Below are 16,611 nucleotides of genomic sequence, written 5' to 3' on the forward strand. Positions count from 1 at the left end.
CCACTGCAGACCACGACCAACCTGCAAAAGAAGAACTTGGTAAAGCTACTGTGTGATTTTATATGTATTTTTAATGATTATCTTCCATTGATTCCTATGGTGCATAATTACGCACAAAAAGACTGTTTTTTCATCTTCAAAAATTTATATCTCGGAAAGTACTTGACCAATATTGATGATCTTGCTCTTGAAATGTACATAAAACCTGAGGTATTTTTATAAATTGGTCTTGAGTTATTCCTTTGAGTGTGTGAGCTGCAAGATTGATGCTGTGATTGCAATAAATGTTTTGTACTTCTCCAAGATTGGCCTAACTGCTTGACCAAGATACAGTACAAATTAGAGCATTAGGTGATCTAGTTTTTACCCCTATAAACCAATGTGTGGTTGCCTGGACCTCCTGCACAGTGTGACTAGCTTTGCACACCACATAGAGGGCCAGCCTCCTGCAGTATAATGAAGTGATGATACCTTGATGAAGCCAATGAGCTTGTCTCCATACAATGATGTGGTGACCCCTTGAAAAAGCCAGCAGACTTCCCTTGTTTATGTCTTTGTATGGCATTACAACATGTTAAAACACAACACACGCCTTTCACATTTTTTACCCCACACTTTTTTACCACACATATACTTTTACAATGGCATGCATTTACTACAAAATGAATAATCTAATTAAGGTAAGTATTATTAAGGTAAGTTTATATATATTTATGTATATATGTAAAGCAAAACATATATACACACATATGTGTATATGTATATATATGTGTTTACACACATATTTGTATATATAGTTTTTATTTTGGGGGAGACCCACCAAATACCCCTACTCACCCCTAAACCCTAAAAACACCCTTACTACCCAATACCTTTACCCACCCCTAAACCCTAAAAATACTCTTACCACCCTATATACCTACCCACCCCTAAACCCTAAAAATAAACTTGCCGTCCAATACCCCTAGCCACATCTAAACCCTAAAAATACTCTTACCACCATAGATATCTACCCACCCATAAACACCAAAATACGTTTACTACCCCATCCCCCTACCAATCCCTAAACCCCTACCCAACTCTGACCCTAAAACCTTAGATGTGTATATATGTGTGTATATATTCACTTAAAAGGAAAAAAAAAGGTTACAGGGACGTTACAGTTAGGTTCTGAATTTATTCGCAGAAAACCAGAGAAATTCAGCAGTTAATTTAAGTAACTATAACTTGAGGCCCAAGGGAACTATAACTAACGACCCCAACATGCACAGTTTTTCCTTAAATATTTTGACTGCTGATCCTTCACTTATATTTTTATTGACGATATAAAAGTGGTCATCAGTGCTATAATATCTAGGGTAATTAGCAGTGCATGACGAGGGCTCAAGTTATAGCTAGGTTAGGCTGTGAGTGGCCACCCCAGGACATAGCAGGAGCCAGTTCTGGTGGGTGGTGGACCCCAGGGGCATATATGGCTTCACAAGGGGGGGGGTCATGCGGCCCTACCAACATATACTTTAGCCCCACGGAGGTGTTCCCCACGACAGCCCCCTCTTCATTATTTTATTTCAACCCCAGGGAGGTGGCAGTCCCCGGGCCTGTGGGGGGGGCTGTGTCACCCCTTCATTGAATAAATTGCCACTGGGAGGCGGTGGTCCCTCGGACTCTGGGGGTTAGTGTGGGTCCCCTGCATTCATTTCATATTTAGCCCTGGGAAGGTGGCTGTCTCCTGGGCTGTGGAGGATGCCATATGGGCCTCCCCCATTACAACTTAGGCCCTAACTTATACTTTTGTAGCACCACATTTGCGTCATTTTCTGACCAAAAGCGGCACAAACATACAAAATACAATTATATTTTGTAAGTTTGCACCGCTTTTGCGTCACAAAATGATACAAATGCGGCACAAAAGAAGTGTAAATCAGGACCTTAGGAGGTGGTGGTTCCTGGGGATATGGGAGGGCCACACAGGGCTGCACAGGCCCCTCCTGCATTCATTTCATATTTATACCCAGGGAGGTGGTGATTTCCAGGGCTGTGGGGAAGGCAGTACGGGCCTCGCTCAATACAACTTAAGCCCTCATTATGACATTGGCATAAAATGCCGCCTACCGCCACGGCGACGGCCGCCAACATACCATCGCCATGGCTACCGACTGTCCATGGCATTATGACCGTAGATGGAATTCTGCCAGAAGGCTGGCCGATTTCCATCTACGGTCATGGCGGTGGACGGCGGTATGGTGGCACTGCTGCCAGCAGCAGCGCCACGCCAGCAAAACACCGCCTACCGTATCATGGGCGGTGTTATGCTGGCGGACGCTGCTGCTGGCAGCAGCAATGTGTCCCGTCTCCTGCCGGAGGACCCCCTGCAAGCTGGTAAGTCAGGTTCTCCAACAGGAGAGGGGGATGGGGGTGTTGTGTGCGTGTGTGGGGGGTGTGTGAGTGTGTGTGAATGCGTGCATGCACGTGTAATGTGTGCCTGGATATATGTTTGTGAGTGTTGCTGTGAGTGTGTATGAATGTATGAATGCGTGGGTGAATGTGTGTATGCATGTGTGTATGGGTGTGTGTGTGTATGTGTGTAAATGTGGGGAGTGGGGTCGGGAGTGGGAGGGCAAGGGTGGGGATTCTGCAGAGGGGAAGGGGGCGGGGGAGACCCCTATCAGTGCCAGGGAAGGAATTCCCTGGCATTGATGGTGCCTACCGCCATGGTTTCAGTGGCGGTACAGAAACCACTGAAACCATGGCGGTAGGCAAGGTCAAAACGCCATTGGGGGCCAAATGACATTACCACTGTGACGGTTGGTGTGTTGACTTGGCGGTTTGGCTTTGGCCAAACCGCCAATGTCATAATAGTAGAGATAGATACTACCAGCCTGTTGGCGGTAATACCTCCTCTATACCCACAACCGCCGGGGTCGTAATGACCTCCTTAGTGTTTTGCCCCGGCGGGGTGGTTCCTGGGGTTAAGGGTGGTCCTGTGGGCCCCCCTGCATTCATTTCATATTAAGCCCTGGGGAGGTGGTGGTCCTGGGGCTATGGAGGAGATATATAATTATAGTTAGAACCTAGTTTCCTTAGAAAAAGCATTTATTTTAATTGCCTATATCAGTGGTTCCCAACCTGTGGTCCGGGGACCACATGGGGTGCACGAAGCCTCCCAAGGGGGTCCCCGGCTCCTTAAAAAATGTAATGATATTAACAGGTTAGGTCCCCAGCTTTCAGTAAAGACTCACTGGGGGGGTCCCCAGATTCCAATAATGATTCAGTGGCTGTCCCCGGGTTTCAGTACTGATAATGTGGGGGTCCACAGAATTCAAAAGGTTGGGAACCAATGGTCTATATCTTTGGCTCCAGTTGACAAAGCTTCACAAAATGTTCCCAAACAATTTGATGGTCATGTTAGCTGCTGCCTGGAAGGTTTGGGGTGATCCATCAAGTGGGGGGCTGAGAAAAAGGCTGGGTCAAAAATATGTTTCCCGTGTTAATTCTCATAGGGATTTTGAACAGGAATACCTCCTGAACCAATGGATGGAATTACACCAAATTTGACAGAAAGGTAGCTCTTGTTTACAAAAGCACACTTTTGTTATTTAGTGTAAATCTATTAAGTACTTTTTGAAATATTAAAGAAAAAAGAAATTTGTATGTATAGGGAAGAGAAGACTCCGTGAACCCTCCTGATCTCATGCTGAGATCTGATTGGCTGCCAGCACTTCAACAAGGAAGTGTTGGCAGCCGCCTTGGGAATCAGCTTAAGAAAACAAATGTAAAAATAAGAAAAGGGACCTTGGTACCAACACCCTGACCCCTTAGTACTGGTGCTGGGGTCCCAGATGGACTCCCCAGATCAAAATAGGATTTTTTTACAAAAGAAATTGCGGGAGATGCAGCGGATCCACTGAAAATGTAAAAAAAAAGAACAAGTGCAGGATCCCATGTTTGTTTAAATGCAGTTTCCATGTGGGCTATGTCCTGGGGCATTGAAAATTTCAATGCGAGGGAGACACCCAGACCCCCTGAAGCCTCGGGGACAGCCTCCTCTCTGTGGCAGAATATGTTTAAAGAAATGTGGGGAAGGCCACCTCACCCCCTGGGGACCACCACCTCCACGGGGCAAAATATGTTTAAAGAAATACAGAAGGCCAACAGGCCCCCCTGCAGCCCCGGGGCCTGCCACTTCCCTGGGACAGATTGTTGAATGAAGTGCGGGGGATAACTGCAGCCCTGGACCCCTGCAGTCCTGGAGATTACTATCTCCCCGGGACAAAATATGTTTAAAGAAATGTGGGAGGTTTCCCAGCCCCCCGTAGCCCTGGGGACCACCACCTCCCGGGGCAGAATATGTTTATAGAAATATGGGGTAGCCACCCAGCACTTCTGCAGTCCCAGGGACTGCTACTCCCCCCAGGACAGAATACCTTCAATGAGAGCAGCCCTGGGAACCGCCACCTCCCTGGTTGAAATGTGGGGGAATGCCTATCCCCTCCACAGTCCCAGGGACAGCTACTTTCCCAGGGATAATATAAATGAGCTAAATAAGATAGGTAAATCCGTTTCGGCCCCCCAGCCCCGAGGACCACCACCTCCCTGGGACTGTTTAAGTTAGAGATGGGCCAGGCAGCCCCCCTTGAGGAGCCATAGATTGCCCTAGGGACCGCTATCCCCAAGGCCAACTCCTGTAATGTCCCGGGGTGCTCTTCCCCGAGACATAGCTGTTTGCTCTGACTTGGTAGGAGCTGTATCAGCACCCTCAAAGTCCGAGCAAACACTCCAGTAAGAGCTGTCAAATGACTCTCACTTGCTGGAAGCAGAGGTTTCCTCTGTTTCCCTGCCTTCAGAGAAAACATGATAGTACCCCTTTGAAGTGCATTGTATTGAATCACAGGTTTTAAGGGTCATGAAAAGGAGAATGTATAAAGTGTGATAACACATTTTAGTTACAATATAAAACATTTGTTGATTGTGCCAGGACAATTTTGTGGTGTGTTTTAAGGTGATTTTACCCTGCTGGGATTTCATGAATAATGTTTGAGCGAAAACTGTGTTCTCCTGATTTTCCTATAGATGTTAGGGAAGGTGCTCCAGAAGCTAAAAGGAGAGCATATTTACTTAAATTCACACTATCTTTCTCAGCTATATGAGAAGGATGTCTGACATTCTCTGTAAAACTTGAACTTCCAACAGAAGCAGTCTGTCAGTTGAATCCTTTGTGCTCTACTGCAGCCTCCCATGGTGTTCTAAAGAGCAGCTAGGGTGCTACCAGTCTTACTTATGACACAATTGTGACACATCTGAAGCCATCTTGATTGAATCAAACTAGCAAAATTTAAAACATTTAATTTAGAAAGGAACAAAAGTAGGAGTTCATTTTGTCACAGCAATTATGGTTAGTGCTTTAAAAGAAAACATTAGGACTTGTTTTAAGTGAGTTCTGAAATATCTACCTCTTCTATTTCATTAAAATATTCTGACATGCAGACTGAAATATGCACTTTAAACATCAGCAGCAGACTGCCAGGTAACTCCTTGTTGATCAGCAGCTTTACTACAATTTTCTAATGACCAAATAGAGTGCTAACATTCTGCATTCATGCCAAAAGTGTAACACATCTGAAAGCCATCTTGATGAAATCAAAATTGAAAATTTAAAGCATTTTTTACAGTACAGTAAATGATGAGATTAGGAAGATTCCTAACTAATAAGTCTGCCAAGGTGGCCACCAGAAATAATAGAGCCCAAACTTAGCACAAATATCGTCCAAACGTAGCCCAATGACAGAAGTTTTCAAAACGCTTATTTTTTTTGTTTTTGTGCAGTTTTGTATAGTGCAGACTTGACCCGGAGTTACTGGAGTGCTTTACATAAGCGTCATGTACATCACATTAGGGCAAATTCATTTTGGTTTTAGGCATGGGGAGATTAAGTGATTTGTCCAGAATCACAAGATGTGGAGCGGCCACTGAAACTTGAACATATTGCCCCAGCTGCAAAGTCTGCAGCTCTGGCCATAACACCACATCCTATCCCCTAAGGGAAAGATATAATAAAGTGATCAGCTGGATAAAAAAAACATACAAGTAGCAAATAATTTAAAAGTGCTTTGTCACTATTTGGGAACTCAAAAAAAATATGTCCTCATTTTATTTTTTTAGAGTACGAACCATAATTTCTGTGTGAATAAGTCCCTTTCATCTTTATAATTCCTAAAGGAAATGTTTTAGGTATTACAGTTTTGATTACATCAAAATGTTGGCATGAGTGCCACACTTTTGTAATAAATATAGAAGGTTAGCAATCTTGCTCATTAGAATACTGTGGGGCAGAAGAGGCCAGGGGCGTGGACCCAGGTAATTGAGGGCAGGGAGAAGGGTGCAGTTGTAACAAGTGGATCACACTGGGCATGCAGGTGGGGCAGTGGCACCACAACAGATCATGGAGGGGAAGGGAAAGAGGGGAGGGGCAACAAACCAACCATTAGGGATAGACAAGAGAGGCTGTGTTTTATAACAGAAAATTAAGGGCAGAAGGAAGAGGCAGTGGCAGTACAACCATACATGCCAACAGAGCCGATTCAGGCAGGAGACCCCAATGTTCTTAAGTGCAGAAGGGCTTTATTTTGTCTGTCTCCTGCCTAAAATCTCTTCCTTTTCATTGTAGGTCAGTGGGGAAAATCTGTTCCCCAAGTTTTCTTTTCCAAAATCTCCCCAATATTAGGTTCAAAATGTTGACAAGTATGATACAGAGGGCAGGAAAAATGGGGTAGGGACAGGGACTCGGATAACAGAGGGCAGTAGGGAGATGGGCAGGGGCACCGAACTGACCTTACAAGGCAGGTGTCAGGGGTTTCAGCAGAACAATACACCACACAGGGCAAGCAGGGTGGCAGTGCAGCAAAGCAGATTATGGAAAGCAATGAGTAGGGGACAGGGCCATGCACATAAACAAGAGAGAGCAGAGGGGAAGAGGCAAGGGCAGCAAGCTGACTATACTGTACAGACAGGAGGTAGGGTTGCAGAATAACAGACCATGAAGGGCAAGAGGCTGGGGCACAACAATGGACCAGACAATCCAGGAGGGAGGAATATGGACCTGCACATGGAAAATGGAGGGCAGGGGCAAAGGGGTCATGGCAGAAGCAGCAAGCTGACCATGGAGGGCAGGAGGGGTGGCCATTGGAAGCACAACACACTGTTGACTGCAACAGTGAGACTATAATGGCATGCACACAGACAGTGGAAGGTGAGAGAGTTCATGGTCAGCAAGCTGACCACACAAGGCAGCTGAAATGGGCTATGCAGCACAAAAGTCCACAATGGCAAGTGGATGGGTTAGTGACAGCACAGCAGCTATGGTGGGCAAGAGGGATGGGGCAGGGGAATGCACAGAGGACGATGGATGACAGAAGGGAGAGTTAGGGACTGGACACAGACAAGAGAGGGCAGGAAAGGAGCTTTACAATAGACCACACAGGACGGTCAGGAGGAGCAGTTGCAGCAACACAGAGCATGGAAGGAAGAAGGGTGTGGCAGCAAAATGGGCCATTGTGGTTCAGGAGAAAGGGGATAGGGACATGGAACTCGGACAAGCAAGGTAGAGATGGCAGGGACAGGCAGCAGCCATCTTATCATGCTGGGCGGGTGGGAGGAACAATGGCAGCTCAACAGAACACTCAGAGTAGATAGGAGGGTCAGTGGCGGCCCCCTGGAACATGGTGGGCAAAAAGGAGAGAGGACTGGCATGCACATAGACATGGGAGGGCAGGGGAAGGAAAGTAGTGGCAGCAAGCTAAGCACTGAGGCTAAGAAGGAGGGCAATTACGGGCCATAGAATTGGGCAACAAAGGGCAGGGCGAGTAGGTAGGGATATCAAGCTAAAAGGAGGGCAGTGGCAGCCCATTGGACTATGCAGGAGGGAGGGGGCTAGTGCCTGGATTTGGACAACAAATGGCAGGGAGGAGGTGGATAGAGCAGCAAGCTAACTATTCGGGGCAGGTGGGAAGGGTAGTGGCTGAACAATGCCCCCCAACCCTGCACTGCGATGGGCATCATATTTAACATTAATAAAACCCTTGGAGTTCACTAAAAAAAAAGAAAGGTTATAGGGACGTTATAGTTAGGAAATAGAATTAAAAACACCTTTGACATTCACTAAAAAAAACAAAGGTTATAGAGACGTTATATTTAGGTTCAGATTTTACACACCCTAAACCATACCAATTCAACTGCTATAGTTGAAGTTATTTCAAGTAGCTAGAACTATTCCCCAAAGGTAACTATAACTCACTCCCTCACCATTCACTGGTAATTACCCCCGATATTACATCACTCATGACATCTTCTATGACATCACTGGTAATATCACTGTAACATTTACAATAAAATTATTGATGAGAAAACCGTGCATAGCGATAGCCTAGAATGAAGCAAACTACAAGGGACTCATATAAATGCACTCACCAAAGAACAAACATATATTTCTACTACAATGTTTTGACTTCCACATTCCTCAGGCAATACAGTCACAGTCACTGCTGTGTAATTATAGTGACAACTGGGTTTTTTCAGAAACTGAATTTTCCATTTGCTAATTTGGCACTGTTTGACAAATCTAAACAAAACTTTCCAAAAGAAGGTTCAGCTTCTTCTTTGAAAGTTTTAGGGTGATCAGTTAAGAGTGGGTCTGGAAAAAAGGATGTCTCAAAACATGATTTCTCCTTAAAAATTGGCATGGGAACTTTATACACTGCTACAGCCAAAACAGCTGAATGAAATTACACCAACTTTGGCAGAAGCTTGATCTTTCCCCAGAAAGTGTGCTTTTTGTGATTTGTTGTAATCTGTTCAGTAGTTTTTGAGAAAATTAAGATTCAAAATGTATAGATATCAGGCAGCGGCTCCTTCGTGATAGTTTTTGTAGAATATTGCAGTACTGCGAACTGAAAACAGTCGACCTCACTGGCTGTCCACAACATGAAGAAAATATTGCGCCTGACATTTTACGTCTTGGAGACTCTGTTACTGTGTTGTACAAAACAAAACAAAAAATGGGGTTAGTGGTAATGATAGGGTTATGCGGTCCCCCTGGGCCTTCTGGAGGGGACTAACAGGGGGACCCCCTGGGGTAAAGTAAAAAGATTTTTATCCCTGGTGCCATGGGACTGCAATACTACTGTGAGACTCAGCGTGGTCCCTGTGTAATTTCATAGTAATTACCCAAAAGGGGGACATGAGGCATTGCAAGGAAACAGGGTGTTGGCTGCTGGAGGCTGCTGGATGGGTTTAGGTGCAGGGTCTGGCCACACAGCATGCCCTGCTGCCAATACCACACTGCACATGGCCTAAGGCAGCGAGGGGTTGAGGTGTTGGGCACAAGGATTGTCAGCATTAAGGTATGGTAAAAATATTACTTCACTTTAAACATAATCTTGGAAATTCATCAAAAAAGGATAAAGTAATGTTATGTTTAGGTGAAAATGTTGGTTAAAACATAACATTTAAAACTCACTGAAATTCGCTGAAGTAACTGTAACTAACATCCTTCACCATAAACTGCTTATGACCTCTCATATTACATAACTCGTAGCATATTCTTTGACATCATTGGTAATCAATATAACATCTGAAATGACATCACTGTGATGAAAAGACTGTGCACGGAAGGGTTGAAGGGAAGACTTTTGTTACTCAGATAAAATCAAAGGTTTGTAGCCGGTGCAAAGTTAGGGGAGCTAGGCAACCCAAAACTCTGTAACATATAGATTTAAAAAGGGAGCTTATTAGAGAAATAGAGATAACAAAACATTGGCTTCCAATACCAGGCAAATGGAAAAGCCTCAAGACCAAAAAAGAAAGAAAAAAAAGGCAATCTGGATGGCCACAAAAATGATCTAGACCAGTTCTGGAAACTCTCAGGCACATATTTATACTTTGTTAGCACTGCATTTGCACCACTTTTTGATGCAAAAGCGGCACAAACTTACAAAATACAATTGTATTTTGTAATTTTGCTCTGATTTTGCGTCAAAAAAATATGCAAATGCGGTGCTAAAATAGTATAAATATGGGCCTCAGTGTTATTTGTTAAAAAAATGATGTGAAATGTTAAAGGATTCTGGTCATTTATAAAAAAAAATACAACTTGCCCATCCTCAAGAAAGTCATGCAAATATCATGGGAGAGGCCTGGATCCACCATATAAAGTTACATCAATTCAGAAAATGCATCATCTTTAGTACATTTTTCAGATATAGAAGCAGTCCCACATCACTATAACCATCAGCACATTTCAAGTGCATTACAAAAATAGACCTGATGGTGCACCAAGTCCAAAAGGCTTACCATCATTCTTCTTTGAATACACCCCAACATCTGGTACCAAACACTGGTGACGTTATATAATCATTGCTTTATCTATACCAAACACACATCCAATCCTAAAAAAACTACAAACTCATCACATTTATTGACATTGAATCCAAATTCTTTGACAGCCTTCTACTTAAGGCCTTTAAAGAATGGTCTCTCAGCTCACCTTGGTGCCATTCAATAAAACCAGCTTTCACCCTGGAGATGTCTCCACAACAATCCTTTGAACATTGTCAGTACTGTGAGAAAGTTCCCTCATACCCCACACACTATTTTATGCTTGCTTCTTAACGTCCTTCAACAATGGCTCAAGACAAAACCTATGGTCCAAATAAATCAATGGGTTATCCCGTTCAACTTTTTATGGGCCATTCAATTGCATTACTTGAAAACCAGGGTGAGAGTGAAGGTAGGTGAGTGGCTATTAGCCTCTACCAGGAGCTTTACCACAGAAGCTTTGAAACAGGTGTGTGTTTTGACCCCTGCAATTAAACCTATTTACACAGCTAACTTGAATTTATCACCTAATGGTATAACCTCTCACCCCTTCAGGATTGCCACAATACCCAATCACATAACTACATTATGCAGATGACATCACATTATTAAGTAAAACTCTAGTTGGCCTTCAGAGACTGTTATCATTTCTATTCAGCGTCAGCTCTTTGCACCAATAAATTACCAAAGGCTGGTTGGCAGGACTGCGGTCATGTGAGACCCACAGGATGAGGGCCGAAGGCAAATAAAGAAAACTTGCATAAGGTAAGATTCAAAGTTCAAACCATGAAGGATTATTTAAATTAAGAATCATTACAGAAAACAAAAAGGTAGTCAGGTGAATCAGCATCAATATCAAACTTAACTAGTGATAGGTTTAGCATAAAATCCACCTCCAGAATTATTCAATAGCTAGAATCCAAAACAAATTCCAAGTGTAAATTAAAATAACACATTGTCATGAAGTATGAATACAAGACAAGGCCTGGCACACATAACAAAAGAAGCACATTTGATATCTTCAGAGGAGTAGTAAAGTGTTCTCTTTGCATGGTGTGAATAAGACCAACGGCCATACTAATAAAAGCTATATAACATAACAGGCTTAATCTAGCAACCTACCTACAATTAATAGTCAAGTATCCCTTTTAACCTTCATACAAGGGGAATGGCATTAGACTGCTAAACAGTAAACCATATAAAGGAATAAACAAACAGTTGAGACAGACAGCAGCAACCTTAATTATTTGCAACATCATGAGAACATCTATGGCATGACTTTCTTCAAAACACAAGACAGTTACAGTATGTGAAGCATCACGAAAAAACAAATCCCATTTAGACTATTTCATAAATAGCAACGCACTGTAAAGGGAAAAACATGGCTGCAAAAAGAAACTGTACAGTGCACTTTTTAAAAGGCACGTTGTCTTCAACAGTCAATGACAGATGAAGAAGGCCTAGTAGATTTGTTCTGTAGGCTGATTATGCTAACATAAAAACACAAATCACCATTAGACGATGTTTGATAAATCTAGTTTACCACCTGTAATATTTAAAACCAAAAAATGTAGATTAACACTGAAAAAACAAAGTAGTCATTTTAGTAGAAAGACCAAGAAATCAGGTACTTGGTATTTGGAAAAGAAAGCTGAGATGTCTTCGACATACACATATCTTGGCATTTGAAAGCCAAAGCAACTTCAACAAACACCTTACGTCAATAACAGCTAAAGCAGGATCCTTTGAATTTTTATTTTGAGACACAGCTGAACAAATGATGTGGTCCAACCGATGTAGAAAGTAGTAAATGGCAATCTATTTCCCGCATTAATATATGGTAACAAAATGCTTCAATTGAAAGATCTTATTTTGTTAGACACATCATCTACCACTATATAGAGACAGTTGTTCAGTCTTTGCACCAACACATCACAAGTTCAGACCCAGTTAGAATTCGGCCTGATAAAGCAACATATGGCATGTCAGTGAGTTTTTCTTAAAATGTGTAATATATTATGGGCAGCACCCAAGCAAACATCATAGAATTTGATCTGACTGGAATTTACAAAGCCAAGAAGTAAAAATCCATAGCAAAAATATCTACAATCGGCTCTGAAAACAAAGTCCTAGAAACATCTTTGGGAAACACTGACAAGCGAGAATTCTCTTTAAAAAGTGATCAATAAAAATGTAAATTATGCTGTGAATGAGCAGCATAATCAGAAACTGTTACATACCTGGGTGGTTATAAGATCTCAAGATTACAATCAGGAGCAAACTTACTTTGGAAAACGGTTTCCAGTTTACCTCAAAATCAAGCTCTTGAATTAACAAATCGGCAGGTCTCCTACTAACTACAACACCAATATGGGGAAAGTCAGAATGCTGTCTGTGCAGTTATAAGCAGGCTATATTGCACATATTGTGAACCTGTCCTTACTCATTGTGGCTCACAAAAGATTTTTCACTGCTCCTTCAAACCACTTGAAAGTTAGAGCTTATCAGCAAGCACTAATTCAGTACCTAAATGGGTCACATCTGTACCTAAATGTTAGGTTCATAAAGTTTATCGATCAAGTTGGCCGGTTGCAAACTAAGGATTGACTTTAAGATGTAACACCCATGGTTCTGATCAAGTCCACACTTTTAAATGAGTAGATGTGCAAGTAACATCTTGGGTCCTATCACATTAACTATTTTGTAGTTAAACTTGTGAATCTAGAATGCTTTTCTTTAAGATGGGAAAAAACACATTTTATATTTACCTTTGGAAATGATGTTTGCTGTCACCAGACAATAATGTGAGATTCACCAGGAGTGGGACTTGGGCTGTGCCCACATCTTGTGAGCCAGAAATACTTGTTTTTATTGGCAGAAGGTCAGTGCTTCCACAAAAAAAGTGTTTGGCCTCCACACAGTTTTGATCATTTTGTATATGTATCCAGCTGCTTCAGCTTGAACTTTCAGGGGGCTCACTCATGACATTATAATACTATTAAAGTTTCTTAGATAACTACATAATTTATGGTGCTTTTGTCTGAAAGCAGCGCAAATGGGAGTATCGCAGTAATTATCCCATGTGGTTTTTAAGGTCTAGCTTGACACTGCAGCTGTCACGTGGCCTTATGTGATCAACAAAAATAATTTTAAAATTCCTACTGAGAGAGGGACTTAAGCTCCACCCCCATGTTGTTACCCTAAAGTACAGGATTTTATTGGCCTAAATTTGTGCGTTTCCACTAAAGACTGCATGTATTACACTTTGTGAATTTTGGCAAAGTTTATACTGTTAAGAGTAGGACTCAGATGGTTATGGTGGCAAGCCAATGAACATTGCTAAAGACCTGTTCTGTTTATTATGAAATCTTATGTTAAAGGCATTATTCCTCACGTATTTATTGTGAAACGTTTATGTTAACTTTGATAGGCATTTAGGTGAATTGTAATTACTCTATGTTAAAGCCTGCAGATAAGTATTTTGTTACATAGAATCTTAAGTATTACCATAGTAGACAAGGGTTTTGAAGTTTTGAAGTTGGTCACCAATTCTCATAAGTTCAGGAAGATGGGAGCACTGTGATTAATTATTTGAAGCGTTTTTGACTTGAGTTGAAAATTGTTTTGCAAACTGTATTTTTCTACAAACTTGTAAATGTATAACTGTATGCATGATGGTTGCCAGTTTATGTGCAGTTGAATAGTCCTTTGTTGGGTCAAGTGTAAGCCAATTTTAAACGGTAAAGTCTTTATCAACTCATTAGGAAAAGCACGCCAGATTTAATCCAGGTTTGATCTGTTTACTATTATGAAACTTCTGACAAAGCCAGGAGGCCTGACTTACTTATTGTGAAAAGACAATAGACTTTCAAGGATGGATTGTTATTACACTGTGCTCCTGCCTGTAGGCAGGCACTTTGTTTCACATAATATTGATTGTGAAAAGAATATGCTAATGTCAAAAGGAATAGACTATTCACAATAACTTTGCAAGATGGACACCAGCTGCTATGTTTAGTTTTGTAATTGTTTTGTAATAGCAAACCTATGCCCACTCCGTTTGGAAGGCAACATGTTTCTTTTTTCTACTTGAATTCTTTTAATATATCTTGCAAATATTGTTGAGTGTGAAAGTGTTTTACTGCGGTTGTGTCAGAGGGTGAATGGAAGAATGAGTCAGAGGATTGATGAATCAATGCATGAGTGCAAAGATGAGCGAAAGATTGATGTATGGTGACTTATTGAGTATGAACACCCAGCAGTGACACAAAAGGCACTCTTAGGCGTAAAACAAACCTATTTGCATTGCCATTGTTTGTTTTAGTGCTGTTTGATTAATGAATGTTATGCTTCCTTTGATTCGTTTTTTAATAGTTGTTTGAAATGGGGTCTTTGGTTGGCAGTCAGGTTACCCCCTGTCTAAGCAAGGACCCTCACTGTAGTCAGGGTAAGTTACTTACAATCTAAATTATCCTGTGCCCACCCTCTGGTAGCTTGGCACTGATCAGTCAGGCTTAACTTAGATGGCAATGTGTAAAGTATTTGTGCAATAAATCATGCAACAACACAGTATAGCACCACAAACATACACCACACAGTGTTTAGAAAAATATATAATATTTATCTGGATAAATTCAGGTCAAAACGATTAAGATGCAATAAGTTTATGTTGAAAATATCACTGTAAAAATGATATAATGTGTCTTTAGTTTTTTAAAAGCTATCAATGTGTCTTTCAAGCACAAAGTATGTGGTTTGCGTTCAAAATCTTCTCAAAGAACTGCAGAGGAGGAGATGCATGGAAAACAGGGAGGTGTGCGGCGATTTTTCAGGCCTCACACGGCAATGCGTCATTTATTTTTCATGCAGGGATGGCTATGCGTCAATTTCCGGCACTCGGTGGTGGATCCTCTTCGGGTTGCGGGGTTTTCGGACACCCCGGGGACGATGCATGGATTTCCGGTGCTGACAGGACAAAGTCAGAGGAGCTGCGTTGCGTGGAAATTTCTACTGCATGGCAGACACTGCGTCAATTCCTCTCTGGAAGTCAGGCTGCGTCTTTCCAGCTCAGCTGTGCATCGATCCAGTGGGCCATGCATCCAATTTCTGGTCGCTACGCTCGCGCTGTGTCAATCTCCTCGTCGTGAAGGTGGGTTGCGTCGTTCTGGTTCGGCGTGCAGTGAATTTTTCACCACGATGCAGGCTGTGCATCTTTTCTGGCATGCTGTGCGTTGATTTTCACCGCACAAGGAGTCCTTCTTGAAGAGATGAATTCTTTTTGGTCCTGAGACTTCAGGGAACAGGAGGAAAGCTCTATCCAAGCCCTTTGGAAAGCACTTTTCACCACACCCAGAGAGCAGCAAGGCAGCAGGGCAACAGCAAGGCAGCAGTTCTTCACAGAAAGCAGTCATGTGAGCCCTTTGAGCAGTCAGGCAATTCTTCTTGACAGGATACAGGTTCTGGTTCAGATTCTCTTCTCCGGGAAGTGTCTGAATTGGTAGGGCAGAGGCCCTGTTTAAATACCCAAATGTGCCTTTGAAGTGGGGAGACTTCACAGAGTGGCTTAGAAGTGCACAAGGCCCCATCTCAGTTCAATCCTGACATGTAAGTGTCAGGCCCTCCACCCTCCCAATCCAGTAAGACCCATTCAAAATGCAGATGTATGCAAGTGAGGCTGAGTATCCTGTGTTTGGGGTGTGTCTGAGTGAATGCACAAGGGAGCTGTCAACTGAACCCAGCCAGACGTGGATTGTAAGGCACAGAAGGATTTAAGTGCAGAGAAATGCTCACTTTCTAAAAGTGGCATTTCTAAAATAGTAATATTAAATCCAACTTCACCATTCAGCAGGATTTTGTACCACCATTCTGGCCATACTAAATATGACCTTCCTATTCCTTTCAGATCAGCAGCTACCACTCAAGCAGTATATGAGAGTAGCCCCAATGTTAGCCTATGAAGGGAGCAGGCCTCACAGCAGTGTAACAAAGAATTTAGGAGTGTTACACTACCAGGACATGTAACCTACACAGGTGTCCTGCCTTTTGCCTACACAGCACCCTGCCCTATGGGTTACCTAGGGCATACCTTAGGGGTGACTTAGATGTAGAAAAAGGGGAGTTTTAGGATTGGCAAGTACTTTTAAATGCCAAGTCGAATTGACAGTGAAACTGCACACACAGGCCTTGCAATGGCAGACTTGAGACAAGGTTAAGGAGCTACATAAGTGGGTGCCACAATCACAA

The sequence above is a fragment of the Pleurodeles waltl genome, chromosome 4_2, assembly GCF_031143425.1.
Source record: "Pleurodeles waltl isolate 20211129_DDA chromosome 4_2, aPleWal1.hap1.20221129, whole genome shotgun sequence".
Classification (NCBI taxonomy): domain Eukaryota; kingdom Metazoa; phylum Chordata; class Amphibia; order Caudata; family Salamandridae; genus Pleurodeles; species Pleurodeles waltl.